The following is a 16,497-nucleotide window of genomic DNA, read 5'->3' on the forward strand; positions in this document are numbered from 1 at the left end:
GGGGTGTAGGGTGGTGATGGACCCCTGTCCCATTCTCTGTTGCTTTTCCTGAACTCTTCCCACATTTTTGTAAACAGTTCCTTTATGAGTTCTCCTTAAATTACCCAATTTGAAAGTGCCATTTGATTTCTGCCCGGATCCTGGCTGACCCATTTCTGGAGAGTGGGATTAGAGCCCTGCTTCCAGGATTAGATTCACATGGAAGCAGGAAGCTCTAGAGGTAGAGACAACCTCTTGGAACTTCCTGTGCACCAAAGCAGCTCAGTTTTATCATGTAGTGGTAGGATGAGAGGGACCAGGAAGACAAGAAAGGTATAATGCAGAGGTTAGAGCACAGAATCTGAAGCCAGACAGCCTGAGTCCAGCAGCAGGGAGATGCCATTACATCTTTTTTTCTTTTTTTAATATTTATTTATTTATTTATTTATTATTATTTTGGCCACACCACTCGGCATGCGGGATCTTAGTTCCCCAACCAGGGACCGAACCCACGCCCCCTGCAGTGGAAGCACAGAAACTTAACCACTGGACAGCCAGGGAAGTCCCAGATGCCATTACTTCTGTGCCTCACTTTCCTCATCTGTAATTGGGATAATAATAGTACTTGTCTCATAAGATTGCAGTCAGGATTAAATGAAATGTACATGTAAGACACAAGAGTTCCTGGGACTTTGTAATTAATCAATAAATATAACTGTAATAATAATTATTCTTAAATACCAAGGATCAGACGAGATGCTGGTTGCTTCAGAGGATTTCTGTGTGGACAAGTGAAATCAAAGACAAGTGCCCTTCTAATGAAGAATCTGATTTCATATTTTGATATTTGACCGCCGACACCTTCTAAGCCTTACCTCTTCCTCTTCCCTTTCTGCCCCACGTCTGGACAAGCTGATAAAAAAGCCTGGGTGCTCACCATTTTGGCACCAGCCAAACCACAAGACGTTGCTGCATGGGGACTCTCATGCCCAGCCCCAAACCCTAACCACAATAAAACCCCAGGCCAGTCTCATTTCCTTGCTTTTTTATTTCAGACTTGCTTAAGAAGCCTATCCTGCTCACCCCAGACACAGACACCAATTATGTAAGTAATAAACCTTTCTATACCATTTTGGTGTGTATGTGTGGCAGCATCAGTAGCAACATCTGAACCAAACTTTGGGTGTGGATCCATCTGCCTCTGCAGGTGACATAGTAGCCTTCCATTCAAAACACATTGGCACTAAAACTACTGGTCCACTACCCTACTTTTTTTTTTTTTTTTTTTTTTTATTTATTTATTTTAGCTGTGTTGGGTCTTCGTTTCTGTGTGAGGACTTTCTCTAGTTGTGGCAAGCGGGGGCCACTGTTCATCACGGTGCGCGGGCCTCTCACTACCGCGGCCTCTCTTGTTGCAGAGCACAGGCTCCAAACGCGCAGACTCAGTAATTGTGACTCACGGGCCCAGTTGCTCCGCGGCATGTGGGATCTTCCCAGACCAGGGCTCGAACCCGTGTCCGCTGCATTGGCAGGCAGATTCTCAACCACTGCGCCACCAGGGAAGCCCCACTACCCTACTTTTGACCCACCTTGGGGTAAGAGAAGGAAAACCTTGAACTGACTGAACTTATTTTCCTTCCTACAATGAATGGGCATCTCAAAAATAGAAAATAAGTTGAGTCACAGAAAATGAACTTCTATTTCTTTCCCACCTTGAGTTGTAGACTGAGATTCACATCTGCTCTATCAGGTTACTGATAATTTAGTCACTGAGCAGGGCACCATCTTGCCCAGCCTTAAAAGTCTCCTCCAAACCAAGCAAAGCAGAACAAGGACCAGAAAAGAGGGAAGACTCAGTAGTGCCTAAGGTTTGAGAACTTAGACTCTGAACGGTGCTGCTTTACTTCCATCTCCTTCTCTTGACCTCCAAATTGACGACCACTGCCTGCATGCCTCTTATATCTTTACCAGGACCTTCCAGTGAGCACACCCACCCACTGTTTCTTGGCCACCAGCAGTTTCCTTTTCCTCCTTAATGTCCTTTTTCTCTTTTTTGGTAAGTTATAAAACTATTCTGACATAGGCTCAAGTGGACAGCCCCCTTCTGGGTATGGCTTAGCCCAGAAGACTCCCATGGATAGACATGAGAATCATTAGAGGAATTAAGAAAAAATTAAATAGCTGCTGGGAGCCTATCTCAGACATGTAAAGTGAGACTTTGCTAACTTGGGGCAGATAGAGATGGAAGAGGTGGGTTAGGAACCTGTATGTTTAAATTTATTTATTTATTTATTTATGGCTGTTTTAGGTCTTCATTTCTGCGCGAGGGCTTTCTCTAGTTGTGGCAAGCGGGGGCCACTCTTCATCGCGGTGCGCGGGCCTCTCACTATCGCGGCCTCTCTTGTTGCGGAGCACAGGCTCCAGACGCGCAGGCTCAGTAATTGCGGCTCACGGGCCCGGCTGCTCCGTGGCATGTGGGATCTTCCCAGACCAGGGCTCGAACCCATGTCCCCTGCATTGGCAGGCAGACTCTCAACCACTGCGCCACCAGGGAAGCCCAGGAACCTGTATGTTTAAAAGAAGTTCCCCAGCTGATTCCAATGATGAATCAGGTATAGAACACATTGAACAGATTAATTTTGTGACCCAGGATTATATTGATCCAGGGACGTTTGACCCAAGGATATGATAATCCCACCATTTGCTCATTGCTCTGCCATCAACATGAGTGGTTAGTACAGAATACCCAACTTGACTGGAAATATGTTAAAGAATTAAGTCATCAATACAGAGAAATTCCAGACAGCAGAACAACTTTGAAATAGCTGAGGGAACTTCTCACAGTTTTCTCATTAAAAAGAAAAAAATGTCCAACTATCAGTCCTTTATCCATTTCCTACTAAATATTATTGGCAGGAATAATCAGTACAAAAAAAATGACAGTGGTGAAAACTGCACATGATAAAATTTGTTAGAGATGAAAATCTGAAGAATCGTGCCTTAATGCTCACATTGAAACATGCAAACGTTAAACAGGGAAAAATTAGACTTGGCAGAAGTAATCAACACTAAATAAAACTGCCAACAACTACACTGGCACATGTTAAAATTTATTATTGCCTAAAAATTGACAGAAGAATCCAATTTTTTGACTAAGTTTAGGTATGAATAATTTGACCTGAGACAATTGGATTTGGTACAAATAATGGCTATAAAAGAAAAGCTGCAATTGCAGAAACTATAATCAATAAAAATTTGATATGAGCAATAAGGAGAAAAACCACATTGAATAACATTTTCATTTAAGCCTTATGTGGAAAATAATTGATTCCAATGAAAAGAATTTCAGTAAATTAACAATTAAAATGGAAAAAAATTAGAAATATCTTAATGCCTGGGAATAAAAATTTTATCAAGGAATTATAGTAACTTAATAGAAATTACTATGGCTCTAAAAATACTTTCTTAATGAGTATTTTAATCTATGTATGCAGAATTTTAATGTAAAGTTTTAACTCCCAAACACAGGGGTCAAAATATTCTCAGATCAGAAAGTCCACAGGGTCGACATGGATAGGTCAAAACAAAAAGGCTTAAAACTTTCTGCATCCAATTATTTATTGCGGGGTGTCAGGAAAGGAGTGGTCAGGAAAAGTCTGGAATGTGGGGCAAGAAGGAACGTGCCCAAGAAGGGCAAGCATTCATGGAGTGCCACCACTTCAGGTTCCTGGGCATCCAGATGGCAGGATAAGGTATGTGTACCTAGGAGAAAGAGCACAGAAGACAAATCCTTTCAAATGTTTCCTAAGCCCCTCTCTCCTTATCTAGTTTCTTACTGAAGGAACTGAACCATAATTCTAAGTCTTGAAGTTGACCGAAGTCGTCATCTCTCAAAATGCAAATCCCACTATAAAAAAGAGGAATAATAACAAGTGTGGGGGGAGGATGTGGATAAATGGGAACTCTCTACACTGCTAGGGAGTTTGTAAAAGGACACAGCCACTTTGGAAAGGAGTCTGGCAGTCCCTCAAAAAGGTTACACATGGATTACCATATGACCCAGCAATTCTGTTCCTAGGTATATACTCAAGAAAAATAAAAACATATGTTCACATAAAAACTTGTTTACAAATGTTCATAGCAGCATTATCCATGATAGGCAAAATGGAAACAATCCAAGTGTCGATCACGTGATGAATGGATAAACAAATTTGTGCTTTATCCATTCAGTGCCATATTTTGGGGCAATAAAAAGAGATAAAGGACTGATCCATGCTACAACACAGATGAACCTTGAAATCATGAAGGTGAGTGAAAGAAGCCAGTCACAAAAGACCACACATTGTATGATTTCCTTTATATTAAATGTCCAGAATATGCAAATCTGTAGAGACAGGAGGTAGATTAGTGGTTGCTTAGGGCTGAGGGGGCTGAGGAGAAAATGGGAAAGAAATGCTAAAGAGTACAAAATTTCTTTTTGGGGTGATTCAAATATTCTAAAATTGATCATGGTGATGGTTGCACAACTCTGTGAACATACTACAAACCATTGCTTTGTACATTTTAAATTAGTGAATTGTATGGTATGTGAATTATATCTCCATAAAGACTATATTAAAAATGCAAATCTCCAAAAATGGAGTCACATTCTAAAGCCTCAATTTTTATCTCTGGGTATCAGTCTCCTTCTCTGTATAGTAGGAATGATCTTAATAGTTTATGAAGATGTTGAAAGAATTAATGAAGCAATGTATGTGAAAATGCTTACATATCATGCAACACGCATGGTAGAAATAGCTAACTGCCCAAGATCTGTGCTTTTCCTTCTATGGCATAGAATTGGCACAGGGAAAGAGTTGCCCAGGCAGAGACTGCAATTTCCATGGCTTCTTGCATCCAGTTATTCCATGATCTAGTTCTAACCAATGGTATGTGAGCAGAAGTGATGTGTGTGGTCAAGGTGGTTAGGCAACTGCTCTGTCTCTTTCATCCTCTGTTTCCTCTCCTAACTGGATGCTGAGTAACTGACAGGGAGGGTGGAGCCATAAGATGGGACATGCCTGGGCTCTTAAATCCCTCTGTGGGTAAAACCCCACCCACCAGCCACCCTGGGTTGATCATCTCAGTGAGAAATAGGTTCTATTTGGTTGAAATGTTTTTGTTATAGCAGCTAGAATTACCTTCACTAACACAAAAATTTAAGTATGTATGCCCTCAATAAATTTTTGATAAGAAAATAAGACATCTTTGTCATTTGTTAGTACCTTTGGAGTTTTAAAATAAAAGCCAGTAGAGGCTGAGAAGAGGACAGTTATGGAAATCTGAAAAGTGGAGGACATGAATGGATGTGGGGTGGCCTGATACTGACTTGATCCCACCCCAAATCATATGAGGTGTTTATTGTACCATTCAGTGCTCATCCTTACTTAAGGCATTGATGCACTTCATTGAATCCCAAAGTCATGGAACAGATACCATATCAATTCTGAGTCCTCTGCACTATTTATCAGCCCTAATCTCTACAGTGAACCTACATTCATGAGGAGGGAAACAGATAATAAATCAAACAAATAAGCAAAGCATATGATATATTTGATAGTGTTGATTGTCATGGATAAAATAAAGCAAGAAGGGAGTGTGAGAGCTCAGGAGTCATGTTCAGTTTTAAATAAGATGGTTAAGGAATGTGTAAAGAGAAGATGGCATTGGAGCAAAGGCTTGAATACAGCGAGGGAGCAAGCCATGACTTCCAAACAGAGGGAACAGTGGTACAAAGACCCTGACGTAGAAACATGCCAGGTGCATTAAGGAACAGCAAGGAGATTAATGTGCTTGGGGAAGGCTAGGCAAAGGGAAGAGTGACAAGGAAGAGGCCAGAGAGGTAATGGAGTGGGACTAGATTGTATGGAGGTCTGAGGACCAGTCAAAGAACATAATGGGGGATAGGAAAGAGTTCAAGACCAGAGATAATTGGCTGCTCTTATTGACTTCAGCAGTGAATGCCAGCACAATGCCCCAAAGACAGATAGGTCCATTTTCACTTCAGCAGATATCAGTTCAGGACCTAGATATAGTCCCACAGCAGGAACCAGCAAGAACTCAGATGGTGAATGGGATCCAAGATCCCCCATCCTCCAAACACTTGCCATAATGAAGTCACATCAGTGCCTATGTACCCCAAGATGACACTTCCTGTAGGAGCAAAGAGGGAGGAAGTTTGAAAGACTGAGCATTTACCAGACATAGATTGTTTAATCTGGAAGAGACTGAGTTATAAGGATAAGAAAATAAAGATGCTATATATTTTTTTGCACATCTTAGTTTTACTGGATTAGATTTATGGTGTCCCACAGGTTCCTTGGGCCTTGTTCACTTGTTTTCTTTTAATTGGTGATGATTATATTTTATTTTATTATTATTATTATTTTATTGAAATATAGTTGACTTACAATATTATATTGTTTCAGTTGTAAAATGCACTAATTTGATATTTTTATAGATTATACTCCATACAAAGTTATTATAAAATATTGACTATATTCCCTGTGCTGTACAGAAATAAGTGTTGGAGAGACTGTGGAGAAAAGGGAACCCTCCTACATTGTTGGTGGGAATGTAAATTGATACAGCCACTATGGAGAACAGTATGGAGGTTCCTCAAAAAATTAAAAATAGAACTACCATAGGATTCATCAACTCACTTCTGGGTATTTATCCAAAGAAAAATGAAAACACTAACTTGAAAAGTTACCTGTACCTCCACATTCACTGCAGCATTATTTACAATAGCCAAGATATGGAAGCAGCCTGAATGTCCATCAATAGCTGAATGGATAAAGAAGATGTGGTACATATACACAATGGAATACTACTCAGCTATAAAAAGAATGAAATTTTGCCATTTGCAATAACATAGATTCGTTTGCTTTCCCTTAATCATTTTTCTTTCTGTTCCTCATACTTAATAATTTCCATTTTCCTATCTTAAAATTTGCTGATACTTTCTTCTGATTGCTCAAACCTGCCTTTACCTGTAGTGAATTTTTTCATTTCAGTTTCTGTACTTTTCAGCTCCAGAATTTCCTTTTGATTTCTTTTTAGATCTTCTGTCTCTTTAATAATATTTCCATTTTGTTCACACATCATCTTCTTGAGTTTTTCTATATCTTCCTTTAATTCTTTGAGCATTTTTAAGACAGTTGTGTTAAGTCTTTGTCTTGGATATCTGCCATTAGGTCTTTACAGAGAGAGTTTCTGTTGATTTATTTTTTGCCTTTAAATGAGCTGTACTGTCCTGTTTCTTTGTATGCCATGTGCTTTTTTTGCACACTGGACATTTGAATCTAATAATGTGGTAACTCTGGAAATCAGATTCTCCCTCTTCCCCAGGATTTGCTGGGCTTTGCCATTATTCTTGTTTTTTGTTTTCGTTTGTTTATATGTTTGTTTTTAATTGTGTCAGGTGTCTTCGTGCTGAGGGTCAGGCTGAGTTGTAAACTTAAGGTCTTATCAGCTCTTTTCTGAGCCTTTCCCTGGTCATGCATGGTCACTTTCTAATTTTCCCCATATATGTAGTTGTTTTTGAATGTCCTAATCTTTAATGTCTGGCTTCTGAAAGAGGGAAAAGTGAAAAATGAAGGGGGTAGGGGCAGAAGGCTGGCCCTTTAAATTCCCTGGAATTCATTTCATCTGGAAGGGCTTGCAACAATGGCTGCCTGCCTTTTTGTCTGCACCTCTGTGATCAGAAACAGCAATCAGTGAGCAGTGCATAGGTTTCCAATATTTAGAGGACAGGATCCTTTTTGCCTGCCCTGGCTCCCACAAGCTGTGTGCAAGCTGCTCCAGGAACATCAGCACAGCTGCCTGCCATGGGGCTGGGAGTGGGGGATGGATAGCTGCTACTGTGCTAAGAGCTGAAATTGACTAAAATTAACTGCAATTTACCATCCAAGGCTTTCCCTAGAAATTGCAAGCCTTCAACAGATTCCAGAGTTCCAAGTACATCAGAGAGATTCTGCCAATTGTTGTTTGCATGGCGAGACGGATTCCTGGTGCTCCCTCCTCCACTATCTTCCCAGAATCCTCTGTCAGTGGACAGAATCTTCCATGTTGAATAATATGTTGATTCTTATGTGTTCTATTAGTCAGTGTTCTCAAGAGAAGGAAAACCCATAGAATGTGTATGTAAAGAGATAGAGATTTATTGTAAGGAATTGGCTTGTGTAATTATGGAGGCTGGCAAGTTTCAAGATCTGCAGGGTGAGTGGGTGAAGCTGGAGACCCAGGAGAGCTAATGGTGTAGTTCCAGTCTGAAGGCCAGTAGGCTCACGACTTGGAAAGGGCCAATGTTTCAGTTCAAGTTCAAAGGCAGGAAAAAGTCAATATACTGGTATGTAGGCCATCAGGCAGGAAGAATCCTCACTTTGGCGGGGAGTCAAGACTTTTTATTCTATTCAGGCCTTCAACTGACTGGATGAGGCACGCTCACATTATGGAGGGCAATCTGCTTTACTCAGTCTACCAATTTAAGTGTTAATCTCATTCAGAAACACCCTCACGGAAACACTGGATAACGTTTGACCAAATACCTGGGCATCCCATGCTCCAGTCTAGTTGACACATAAAATTAGCCATCACACTTAAAATACAGAAATTATATCTGGAAACAACTGGATGTTATGGTCCCTTTAGAAAAGTTTGATAAAAACCCAGTGGCTGCATCTTCTCAATGTGTTACTCAAATATCTGTGGAATATGCCCAGTACACTGTGATCCTAGCCCTGGATAAAAAAGGCACTTTACTATTTTGGTGATGATGATGATGAAGTGCAAGTCACTTAAGTACTTGACAGTTATATTTATGGAGCGAGACATTTCCTTTAATGCTATTTTATAGGCAAGAGGGAAATGCTGCAAACATATTTTGGAAAACATACAAGTTTGTCACGGGTCTTGAGTTACTCCACGCTCAAGAGTGCAAGAGTACCTTATGTTAATATGGAACATTCACACTTTACATAAGCAGGGCTTGGGGAAGTTTCAAAATATCCGGAAAACAGACTTTGTATAAAGATGCTCATAGTGTAACGATGAGCCTATCACGATGTCCCCAGGGAACAGCTGAATAGACGAGGCTGATTCAGAGGCAACTTTGACATAGTAAAAAGTCTTTAAACTTTGGAGTCTACTGTTGCAGGAGTACGCGACGGGAAAATCAAGAGTGGACGACATCTCATGTTTTTTCCACCTTGTTTAAAGCTCAAGCACTTCTTTCAGTGCCAGACCAGGGAACAAAGCCTGGACCTGAGAGGTGAGCTGTGGATAGAAACATTAATCTAATTTGCTTTGAGGAAAGTTACTTACATCTGGGAACTTTGTCACAGGCCATTCTTGGTTGGTAAATCAAGGGCCAGGTGGTTGGGACACTAGTCCTTTGGTGATTACTCTCTCTCACTTTTCTCCTAATCCAGGTTGCAGAATCTTATCTTAAGAGTTGGAGGCATATTTAGAGACTGGCTAATTTCTCTGTCTCTTCCAATTCAGAATGTGGGAACTCAGGGCCACATGTATCACCAAGGAAGAGCCAGTTTCAAAACACTGTGAGTGCATGCCTTCTGAGATGTTTCTCATTGATCCTTAGAGAAGAGCAGGCCTTCTTTTCTCAGTCGCATATGTGCTATTGGTAGAAGTGATTTCATTCTTTCTTCTACAACCATGGTTTAAAAATGTAGCTGATTCACTCATTTCATTTACTTCTTCACTTAACAAATACTTATTCGTGTTTAGGCACTGTGGCAGGCATTGGAGATAAAAAGTGATCAAAAACAGGGAAGGACCAGGTTGTTATGGAGCTTATAATTAAGTGATTATATTAGTAATTTTTATAATAATTTAATTATTATTTAGATCTTTTATATTATATATAATTTAATAGCATAAAGAGAAAAATAACAGAAATGAAATAAAAAATTCCCTCTCTGGTATTCTCTTTTGACTTCCTCTGTTTAAAAAATTTCCTTTTGCCAGGGCACATATATACAATGGAGTATTGCTCAGTCATAAAAAGAAACGAAATTGAGTTATCTGTAGTGAGGTGGATAGACCTAGAGTCTGTCATACAGAGTGAAGTAAGTCAGGAAGAGAAAAACAAATACCGTATGCTAACACACATATATGGAATCGTAAAAAAAAAACAAATGGTCATGAAGAACCTAAGGGCAAGACGGGAATAAAGACACAGACCTACTAGAGAATGGACCTGAGGAAACAGGGAGGGGGAAGGGTAAGCTGGGACAAACTGAGAGAATGGCATGGACATATTTACACTACCAAACGTAAAATAGATAGCTAGTGGGAAGCAGCCGCATAGCACAGGGAGATCAGCTTGGTGCTTTGTGACCACCTAGAGGGTTGCTATAGGGAGGGTGGGAGGGAGGGAGACGCAAGAGGGAAGAGATATTGGGACATATGTATATGTATAACTGATTCACTTTGTTATAAAGCAGAAACTAACACACCATTGTAAAGCAATTATACTATGATAAAGATGTTAAAAAAAACACACCAAGGTATCAATAAAAAGGTAGACATAGGACAACAATACAAAAGGAAGTTTTTTGTTTTTTGTTTTTTTAACATCTTTATTGGAGTATAATTGCTTTACAATGGTGTGTTAGTTTCTGCTATATAACAAAGTGAATCAGCTACACGTATACATTATATCCCCATATCCCCTCCCTCTTATGTCTCCCTCCCACCCTCCCTATCCTACCCCTCTATGTGGGCACAAAGAACCAAGCTGATCTCCCTGTGCCATGCGGCTGCTTCCCACTAGCTATCTATTTTATATTTGGTAGTGTATATATGTCCATGCAACTCTCTCACTTCATCCCAGCTTACCCTTCCCCCTCCCTGTGTCCTCAAGTCCATTCTCTACATCTGGGTCTTTATTCCTGTCCTGCCCCTAGGTTCTTCAGAACCATTTTTTTTTTTTTTTAGATTCCATATATATGTGTTAGCATATGGTATTTGTTTACCTCTTTCGGACTTACTTCATTCTGTATGACAGAGTCTAGGTCCATCCACCTCACTACAAATAACCCAATTTTGTTTCTTTTTATGGCTGAGTAATATTCCATTGTATATATGTGTCACATCTTCTTTATCCATTCATCTGTCGATGGACACTTAGGTTGCTTCCATGTCCTGGCTATTGTAAATAGTGCTGCAATGAACATAGTGGTACATGACTCTTTTTGAATTATGGTTTTTCTCAGGGTATATGCCCAGTAGTGGGATTGCTGGGTTGTATGGTAGTTCTATTTTTAACTTTTTAAGGAACCTCCATACTGTTCTCCATAGTGGCTGTGTCAATTTACATTCCCACCAACAGTGTAAGAGGGTTCCCTTTTCTCCACACCCTCTCCAGCATTTATTGTTTGTAGACTTTTCGATACTGGCCATTCTGACCAGTGTGCGGTGATACCTCATTGTAGTTTTGATTTGCATTTCTCTAGTGATTAGTGATGTTGAGCATCCTCTCATGTGTTTGTTGGCAATCTGTATATCTTCTTTGGAGAAATGTCTATTTAGGTCTTCTGCCCAGTTTTAGATTGGGTCACTTGTTTTTTTGATATTGAGCTGCATGAGCTGCTTGTATATTTTGGAGTTTAATCCTTTGTCAGTTGCTCTGTTTGCAAATACTTTCTCCCATTCTGAGGGTTGTCTTTTTGTCTTGTTTATGGTTTCCTTTGCTGTGCAAAAACTTTTAAGTTTCATTGGGTCCCATTTGTTTATTCTTGTTTTTATTTCCCTTTCTCTAGGAGGTGGGTCAAAAAGGATCTTGCTGTGATTTATGTCATAGAGTGTTCTGCCTATGTTTTCCTCTAAGAAGTTTTATAGTATCTAGCCTTACATTCAGATCCTTAATCCATTTTGAGTTTATTTTTGTGTATGGTGTTAGGGAATGTTCTAATTTCACTCTTTTACATGTAGCTGTCCAGTTTTCCCAGCACCACTTATTGAAGAGGCTGTCTTTTCTCCATTGTATATTCTTGCCTCCTTTATCAAAGATAAGGTGACCATGTATTCGTGGGTTTATCTCTGGGCTTTCTATTCTGTTCGGTTGATCTATGTTTTCTGTTTTTGTGCCAGTACCATACTGTCTTGATTACTGTGGCTTTGTAGTATAGTCTGAAGTCCAGGAGCCTGATTCCTCCAGCTCCATTTTTCTTTCTCAAGATTGCTTTGGCTATTTGGGGTCTTTTGTGTTTTCATACAAATTGTGAAATTTTTTGTTCTAGTTCTGTGAAAAATGCCATTGGTAGTTTGATAGGGATTGCACTGAATCTGTAGATTGCTTTGGGTAGTATAGTCATTTACACAATGTTGATTCTTCCCATCAAAGAACATGGTATAGCTCTCCATCTGTTTGTATCATCTTTAATTTCTTTCATCAGTGTCTTACAGTTTTCTGCATACAGATCTTTTGTCTCCTTAGGTAGGTTTATTCCTAGGTATTTTATTCTTTTTGTTGCAATGGTAAATGGGAGTGTTTCCTTAATTTCTCTTTCAGATTTTTCATCATTAGTATATAGGAATGCAAGAGATTTCTGTGCATTAATTTTGATTCCTGCTACTTTACCAAATTCATTGATTAGCTCTAATAGTTTCCTCGTAGCATATTTAGGATTCTCTATGTATAATATCATGTCATATGCAGACAGTGATAGTTTTACTTCTTCTTTTCTGATTTGGATATTTTGTTTCTTTTTCTTCTCTGATTGCTGTGGCTAAAACTTCCAAAACTATGTTGAATAATAGTGGTGAGAGTGGACAACCTTGTCTTGTTCCTGATCTTAGTGGAAATGGTTTCAGTTTTTCACCATTGAGAACGATGTTGGCTGTGGGTTTGTCATATATGGCTTTTATTATGTTGAGGTAAGTTTCCTCTGTGCTTACTTTCTGGAAGGTTCTTATCATAAATGGGTGTGGAATTTTGTCGAACGCTTTTTCTGCATCTATTGAGATGATCATATGGTATTTCTCCTTCAATTTGTTAATATGCTGTATCACATTGATTGATTTGTGTTTATTGAAGAATCCTTGCATTCTTGGGATAAACCCCACTTGATTATGGTGTATGATCCTTTTAATGTGCTGTTAGATTCTGTTTGCTAGTATTTTATTGAGGATTTTTGCATCTATGTTCATCAGTGATATTGGCCTCTAGTTTTCTTTTTTTGTGACATCTTTGTCTGCTTTTGGTATCAGGGTGATGATGGCCTCGTAGAAGGAGTTTGGGAGTGTTCCTCCCTCTGCTATATTTTGGAAAAGTTTGAGAAGGATAGGTATTAGCTCTTCTCTAAATGTTTGATAGAATTCACCTGTGAAACCATCTGGTCCTGGGCATTTGTTTGTTGGAAGATTTTTAATCACAGTTTCAATTTCAGTGCTTGTGATTGGTCTGTTTATATTTTCTATTTCTTCCTGGTTCAGTCTCGGAAGGTTGTGCTTTTCTAAGAATTTGTCCATTTCTTCCAGGTAGTCCATTTTATTGGCATATAATTGCTTGTAGTAATCTCTCAATTTCTGCAGTGTCAGTTGTTACTTCTCCTTTTTCATTTCTAATTTTATTGATTTGAGTCTTCTCCCTTTTTTTCTTGCTGAGTCTGGCTAATGGTTTATCAGTTTTGTTTATATTCTCAAAGGACCAGCTCTTAGGTGTATTGATCTTTACTATTGTTTTCTTCATTTCTTTGTCATTTATTTCTTATCTAATCTTTATGATGTTTTTCCTTCTGCTAACTTTGGGCTTTTTATGTTCTTCCTTCTCTAGTTGCTTTATGTGTAAGGTTAGGTTGTTTATTTGAGATGTTTCTTGTTTCTTGAGGTAGGATTGTATTACTATAAACTTCCCTCTTAGAACTGCTTTTGCTGCATCCCATAGGTTTTGGGTCCTTGTGTTTTCATTGTCATTTGTTTCTAGGTATTTTTTGATTTCCTCTTTGATTTCTTCAGTGCTCTCTTGGTTATTTAGTAGCATATTGTTTAGCATCCATGTGTTTGTGTTTTGTACAGATTTTTTCTTGTAATTGATATCTAGTCTTATAGCGTTGTGGTCAGAAAAGAAACGTGATATGATTTCAATTTTCTTAAGTTTGCCAAGGCTTGATTTGTGACCCAAGATATGATCTATCCTGGAGAATGTTCCATGAAGACTTGAGAAGAATGTGTTCTGTTGTTTTTAGATGGAATATCCTATAAATATCAATTAAGTCCATCTGTTTAATGTGTCATTTAAAGCTTGCATTTCCTTATTTATTTTCATTTTGGATGATCTGTCCATTGGTGAAAGTGGGGTGGTAAAGTCCCCTACTATGATTGTGTTCCTGTCGATTTCTCCTTTTATGGTTGTTAACATTTGCCTTATGTACTGAGGTGCTCCTATGTTGGGTGCATAAATATTTACAATTGTTATATCTTCTTCTTGGATTGATCCCTTGATCATTATGTAGTGTCCTTCTTTGTCTCTTGTAATAGTCTTTATTTTAAAGTCTATTTTGTCTGATATGAGAATTGCTACTCCAGCTTTCTTTTGATTTCCATTTGCATGCAATATCTTTTTCCATCCCCTCACTTTCAGTATGTATGTGTTCCTAGGTCTGAAGTGGGTCTCTTGTAGACAGCATATAAATGGGTCTTGTTTTTGTATCCATTCAGCCAGTCTATGTCTTTTGGTTGGAGCATTAATCCATTTACATTTAAGGTAATTATCGATATGTAGGTTCCTATTACCATTTTCTTAATGGTTTTGGGCTTATTATTGTAGGTCTTTTCCTTCTCTTGTGTTTCCTGCCTAGAGAAGTTCCTTTAGCATTTGTTGTAAAGCTGGTTTGGTGGTGCTGAATTCTCTTAGCTTTTGCTTGTCTGTAAAGGTTTTAATTTCTCCGACAAATCTGAACGAGATCCTTGCTGGGTAGAGTAATCTTGGTTGTAGTTTTTTCCCTTTCATCACTTTAAAAATGTCCTGCCACTCCCTTCTGGCTTGCAGAGTTTCTGCTGAAAGATCAGCTGTTAACCTTATGGGGATTCCCTTGTGTGTTATTTGTTGCTTTTCTCTTCCTGCTTTTAATATTTTTTCTTTGTATTTAACTTTTGATAGTTTGATTATTATGTGTCTTGATGTGTTTCTCCTTGGATTTATCCTGTATAGGACTCTCTGTGCTTCCTGGACTTAATTGACTATTTCCTTTCCCATATTAGGGAAGTTTTCAACTATAATCTCTTCAAATATTTTCTCAGTCCGTTTCTTTTTCTCTTCTTCTTCTGGGACCCCTATAATTCGAATGTTGGTGAGTTCAATGTTGTCCGAGAGGTCTCTGAGACTGTCCTCAATTCTTTTCATTCTTTTGTGTTTATTCTGCTCTGTGGTAGTTATTTCCACTATTTTATCTTCCAGGTCACTTATCCGTTCTTCTGCCTCAGTTTTTCTGCTATTAATTCCTTCTAGAGAATTTTAAATTTCATCTATTGTGTTGTTCATCATTGTTTGTTTATTCTTTAGTTCTTCTAGATCGTTGTTAAACGTTTCTTGTATTTTCTCCATTCTATTTCCAAGATTTTGGATCACCTTTACTATCATTACTCTGAATTCTTTTTCAGGTAAACTGCCTATTTCTTCTTCATTTATTTGGTCTGGTGGGTTTTTACCTTGCTCCCTCATCTGCTGCATATTTCTCTGTCTTCTCATTTTGCTTAACTTACTGTATTTGGGGTCTCCTTTTCACAGGCTGCAGGTTCGTAGTTCCCATTATCTTTGGTGTCTGCCCTCAGTGGGTAAGGTTGGTTCAGTGGGCTGTGTAGGCCTCCTGGTGGAGGTGACTGGTGCCTGTGTTCTGGCAGATGAGGATGCATCTTGTCTTTCTGGTGGACAGGACCACGTCCAGTGTTGTGTTTTAGGGTGTCTGTGAACTTATTATGATTTAAGGCACCCTCTCTGCTAATGGGTGGGGTTGTGTTCCTGTCTTGCTAGTTGTTTGACATGGGGCATCCAGCACTGGAGCTTGCTGGCCTTTGGGTGGAGCTGGGTCTTAGTGCTGAGATGGAGATCTCTGGGAGAGCTCTTGCCGATTGATATTATGAGGGGCTGGGAGGTCTCTGGTGGTCCAATGTCCTGAACTCGGCTCTCCCACCTCGGAGGCTCAGGCCTGACACCTGGCAGAAGCACAAAGATCCTGTCAGCCACACAGCTCAGAAGAAAAGGGAGGAAAAAAAATTTTTTTAATAAATAAAAAAAAAATTTTTGTTGTTAAAATAAAAAATAATAATAATAATAAACGAAGAGAACAGCCAAACCAATAAACAAATCCACCAATGATAACAAGTGCTAAAAACTAAACTAAGATAAACATGAAAATCAGAGGGACTTCCCTGGCGGTCCAGTGGTTGAGAGTTCACCTTCCAGTGCAGCGGGTGTGGGTTCGATCCCTGGTCGGGGAGGTAAGATCCCACATGCCT

At 39.2% G+C, this 16,497-nt stretch overlaps 1 protein-coding gene across 2 annotated transcripts in view; it reads left to right on the top strand.

The window, feature by feature from the left end:
* Positions 1-16,497, top strand: part of TSPAN8 (tetraspanin 8) — a 273,586-nt gene that overhangs the window by 177,133 nt on the left and 79,956 nt on the right. The window contains exons 3-4 of one of the 2 annotated variants that reach the window (XM_082419084.1): positions 1,035-1,084; positions 1,951-4,286. The gene's annotated coding sequence lies outside the window, so the exon portion shown is untranslated. The remainder of the gene's footprint in view (positions 1-1,034; positions 1,085-1,950; positions 4,287-16,497) is intronic. The other variant, XM_082419081.1, reaches the window with a different exon arrangement.

The sequence above is a fragment of the Balaenoptera physalus genome (genome assembly GCF_965194825.1).
Source record: "Balaenoptera physalus genome assembly, chromosome: 13".
NCBI lineage: Eukaryota > Metazoa > Chordata > Mammalia > Artiodactyla > Balaenopteridae > Balaenoptera > Balaenoptera physalus.